A 5,423-nucleotide genomic window follows, 5' to 3' on the forward strand; every position below is an offset into this window, starting at 1 on the left:
CTTCTGATGGCTGGCTGCTGCCTTAGCTGCCTTGTTTTCATCTGCTAGAAAGCGAGTTGCTGCTCGTGCTTCCTCTAACAACATTGTAGTGTGAGACAACTCTTTTCTGTACTGTTCTGCAGCCATATTGGCCTTGTCCCTTTCCTCTTGCATATTTCTAAGTAAAGTCACCATTTTAAGCTTTTCTGCTATAAATTCACATCCATCCATCTCACATCTGTCCAAACACTGTTGTAACTGCTTTTTCTCCAGCTCCAATTCCTGCCTTCCCTTTACCATTTCGGCCATGTCCAGACATGCATAAAACAATGCCCATGCAGCAGCTGCATCTTTTGCACTACCTCGTGGTTTAATGGTTGTGCAGTATTGTTCAAAGCTCAAACTTGCTTCAAGCAGGGGATCCTCACCCTTAAAGCACCCTCTTTCCCAGGGACATTTCCCCTTCTTCATTACCCATCTCTCTAACCTATTGCTTTTCTCCTGTCTCAAGCGAGCAGCCAAAGGGGTTCTCTCAGACATCTCTACTTTCCTTATTTTACTAGTTATCTTTTACCTGCAGTCAATATAACTCTAACACATTTACTTTCAAGCCCAATATTTAACTTTCAATTGCACAGTCCCACAATGATTCCAAGAACAATTCAGAACTTTACCACATTAATCCCTAGTTCCAGTTCTACAATAATTCCTAAATGCACAGTTCTACAATAATTCCTAAATGTACAGTTCTACAATAATTCCAAGCATAGCTCAAGCTACAAAAATTCCAAGCACAATTCAGAACTGTTACCACATTAATTCCTAGCTCCAGTTCTACAATACTTCCAAGCACAATTCAGAACTTTTACCACATTAATTCCTAAATGCACAGTTCTACAATAATTCCAAGCATAATTCAGAACCTTTACCACATTAAGTCCTATTTGCACAACTCTGCAATAATTCTACAATAATTCCAAGCACAATTCTGACCAGTAACCACATTAATTCCTAGTTCCAGTTCTACAATAATTCCAAGCACAGTTCAGCTACAATAATTCCAAACACAGTTCAGAACTTTTTCAAGTATTCTATGTGAATGACAGAAGGAGCTCAATAAAAGGCTTAAAAAAAAAAGAGAGAGAAAAAAACTGACTCAGGCCACTGCCTCAGTTTCCCCACTCTGGAGCAACTACTCAGAACTTTACCAAGTAGTCTATAGAAATGATAGAAGCAGCTCACTAAAAGACAACAACAACAACAAAAAGGAAAGAGAAAAGAGGAAACAAAAAAAACCCCTATGCCTCAGTTTCCCCACTCTGCAGCAACTACTCAACAAGTACCCCGTGATCAGGATCACGTGCTGCCCACATTCTCCACCAATTTGTTACCAGATTTGCCCAATACTCTGGGGTATGCTCATTTATCAGGGTTACCCTTATGGGACTGGGGGAAGGTTAACAGTTCTATCAGTGTGCTGTTGGTGCTTACTTGGGCTCTCATATGGAGCTGAATTCTCCCTGCTGCCAATTCCCCCTCCCACTGGAGCTCTCCTGCAGGAACTAGGTTCCTCAGGATGGGGTTCTTCCCACCTTAGCAACACACACAGACACTCACACCCACTAACAGAGCACGTCTGAGAGGACTGGGTACTCAGCACTCACAAGCTGACCCCCTCATATGTCCCTGGACTCAGCTGGCTGGGTTTCACAGCAATGCCACACTGCACCCTCATGTGCCTTTGGACTCCGTGGGCTGGATTAAACAGCACTTTAAGCTGCTATCCTCATAAGCCCCCAGGTTCAGCACCCCCTATCCCCACTTTCACACCACAGTCATTCACAGGTAAACCACACGATGAGCAAACCCCACAGGATTTTGGGCACTACAGGGATCTTTTGCTTGGGTACAAGAAGCGTTGTTGCAGAGCGAATGGGGAAGCCAAAACAACACCCCTTAAGGAAGAGTGAGCAAAAGAGAAAGAAAGAGAGAGAAGCAACCAGTTTAACAATTAAAGTGATTTATTTCTGAGTAGTGAATAGATATTACAATATTAAATCTAAATTGAAGCTGCTTACAAATGTTAGGTAACCATATAACAGTTTACACAGGGCAGGGTCAGGAGGCTATGCTTAGAGAGATAGTTGAGAGAGAGAGAAAGAGAGAGAGAGAGACCTCACCACTCCATGGAGCTTGCACTGATCAGGGTTCCCAGATGATGATGGTAGCCGGGGGTCCAGAGGGCAGGAGAAAAGCAGGACAGAGCCCCCAGCACGATCAGACAGGAGATGAAGAAGTCTCAATGGAACTGATGCAGTTTAAGTCCAGGTATCAGAACAGTTTTCTTGGGGCAAGGATAGGAGTTTTATAGAGATAGTTCAAAGAGAAAGAGGAGAGACAATAGAGACTGATCACACCTGGTTATGGGTGATGTTCCTTGAACGAGCTCACAATGCAACTTGGCAGTTTCAGTATTTTAGATGTCAATAGGATCGTTACTAGAATTGGTCTGATAATGACTAATTTGGGTGTGAGCAGGACTAGGTTCATTAGCATCTGGAGCAGGGATTTCCCATCAGGCAGTGCTTCTCTGCTTTCGGTGTCCCATAGTTCAGTGCGGTTCCTGCCTTGGAAGAGCTGCTCTCCATTCTGTATGCTAATGAGATGTCCCTCTGTTCCATCTTTAATGCAAATGAGGCTGGGGTGTTTCCTTAATTATATCACCCTTGTCTGAAGCAGTTTAGGTGTGTCTTCCCCCGGCCTTTTCATTGCTTTGTCTTTGATTCTAGCAGAGGCCTGAGGGAAGGGAATGGTTTTCCATGAATGTCACTCCCTGACTCCCCAAGAGCACAAGGTGACCATGTTCTGGTTCCCCAATAATCACAGAGCTGGTGGGTAACAGTCATGCAGGAGAATCCTGGCAGCCCTGGTCTTAGACTGTGTCTTGGAGGTGAGTAGTTCTTCCAGGTCTTCCCCCTTCTTCTTGATGATCTTTTCTGTTCTTGCTTCCCTTTGGTATTCTTCCAGCCTTTTGCTTCTTTCCTTCTGCTTCTATTACTTTTTAGACCCCAGTTTATATAGTGAAGCCTGAGTCCTGCTTAGCTATCCCTTAACCAATTAGTTTAGTATAATTTTACTAACCAATCGTAACAAAATTACCTAACCAATCCTACCTCACCACCTTAATAGATTTACACCTAGCAAAAGTAATTATACAACAGTTACAAACCACACAGAGATCATACAGACAAACAATAGAAAAGTGAGGATACCCCATAGAGTGTGGATTCTGCAACCTCAGCTATTGATAAGCATTTTTTTGCCAGACAGAATGGTGTTACTGAAGTTTTCTTTACCCATCTTGAGATCTGTCTCTTTATCTGGTGACAGTGTGGCGGCTATCAGGACAAAATCCCCTTCTCACAACCTGGTGTGACACTATTTTAATATAATTTAGATGGAATGTGAGTATGTGACTCCAGGCCTTACAGCTAATGGTTGCTGCTCTTCAGTCTGGCTGCAGAAGGCGGCTTTGGCTGCCAATATGACTTCAGGCCTACCACAGGCCTTCCAACATGGCTACAGAAAAGCCATATTATTACAGTCCCCTCCTTAATGATGCTTTTACCAAAGCTGTCATTACTATTTCAGGAGTCCAATACTCAGACTGGCTGAGCTTGGTCTTGCCTCCTGGTTAATATTAACAAGGGCCTCATTTGACTTTACATGCCAGCTTCCTGTATTCTTCAAACAGTTCTCTTCACCCAGCAAACCAAAGTGATCATACTCACTAACAAAGCCAACTGGATTCCAGTGATCACCACAATGGGGTGAATCATTATATTTAGCACACCTGTTGTAGAAGGTAACCAACCTAATCATGTTTCCCACCAGGAATGATGTTCTGCATCCACAATACTTTTAAGTTTGTGAATAATTTCTGCATTATTATGCTGCACTTCAACATGTATTTATTTTCCTGTCTGTGCAATATACTGTAAATGTGACTGTAACATAGGATGGATTAACAGTTTTCTTATCATAGTCATAGTCATACTTAAGGTTACAGGTGGTACATTGTGATACAGTTGTGGTTTAAATTTCAAGTAATTTACAGTCCATACAGGTACATAGTATTCAAAATCACAACTCTTAATCTTTGTAATGTTACAAACATCTATTAACTAAATGAGTCATAAAATACAATTCCTTATCATCTATTACTACAATTGGAAAATGACTTCTCGCACATACACATCCTTTTCCTGCATATACAACAGCTGACTTTTGTTCAGTGAATATGTCAAACATACATCTCCAGGTTCCTTTGTCTTTTACATAGAATCATTCATCTCTTTCTTGTAAATTTTGATCCTCACCCACATATCCCGAATTGTCATGGGTCACACATTGAAACATGTCAATGGTTTTCCATTGTAGGTTTTCCTTATACACCCAGGAATGATGATCAGTGGAATACATAATAATTTTTTTTGTGAGCTGTATTCCCATAGGCGCCACTGAATAGATATCAATAGTTAGGCTAGGGTATACAGTTACTACATATGCTTTTAAAACCATTTGATCTTTGTTTAGGGTGAAATTTACCAACTTCCACCATGCCCTTAATTGTCTCTCCCCTTCTGTAACATTTTCTCATGACAGTTTTCTTATTTCCAAAGGCAAATTTCCTTGTATACCTTCCTGGATTATTTGAATGACCAATTGCTGATGGATTTCCTGAGCCTGTTTATAGGCCAACCAAGGGACACATTTTCTTGTATTGATCACATAGTTCCTGCTAACAGCAACAAATTATTTTCCCCTTGCTGTTGCCATAGTGGCAATATTCTAGAAAATAATTGTTGTCCCATTCCTAATTTTTATAAGGATGCACTGACAGGCTTTCCCAGCTCTTTTATTTCACCTGTCACATAACTCAGTGGCTACATCTACACTGGCATGATTTTCCAGAAATGCTTTTAACAGAAAAGTTTTCCGTTAAAAGCATTTTTGGAAAAGCACGTCTAGATTGGCAGGACGCTTTTCCGGAAAAGCACTTTTTGCGGAAAAGCGTCCGTGGCCAATCTAGACGCGCTTTTCCGCAAAAAAGCCCCGATCGCCATTTTCGCAATTGGGGCTTTTTTGCGGAAAACAGAACTATGCTGTCTACACTGGCCCTTTCGGGCAAAAGTCTTTCAGAAAAAGACTTTTGCCCAAACGGGAGCAGCATAGTTTTTCCGGAAAAGCACTGATGATTTTACATTAGATCAGCAGTGATTTTCCGGAAATTCAAGCGGCCAGTGTAGACAGCTGGCAATTTTTTCGGAAAAATCAGATGATTTTCCGGAAAAACTTGCCAGTGTACACACAGCCAGTTTGTTTGCCAATACCTCTATTTTAGTGGCATCCAGTACTCCAACTCCTAACCCAGTTCCATCCAA

At 41.7% G+C, this 5,423-nt stretch overlaps 1 pseudogene; it reads right to left on the reverse strand.

Moving 5' to 3' along the window:
* Positions 1 to 3,705: 3,705 nt before the first annotated feature.
* On the reverse strand, positions 3,706 to 4,794 carry LOC149522259 (uncharacterized; annotated as a pseudogene).
* Positions 4,795 to 5,423: the final 629 nt, after the last annotated feature.

The sequence above is a fragment of the Pelodiscus sinensis genome, chromosome 19, assembly GCF_052426305.1.
Source record: "Pelodiscus sinensis isolate ZL-2025 chromosome 19, ASM5242630v1, whole genome shotgun sequence".
Taxonomy (NCBI): domain Eukaryota; kingdom Metazoa; phylum Chordata; order Testudines; family Trionychidae; genus Pelodiscus; species Pelodiscus sinensis.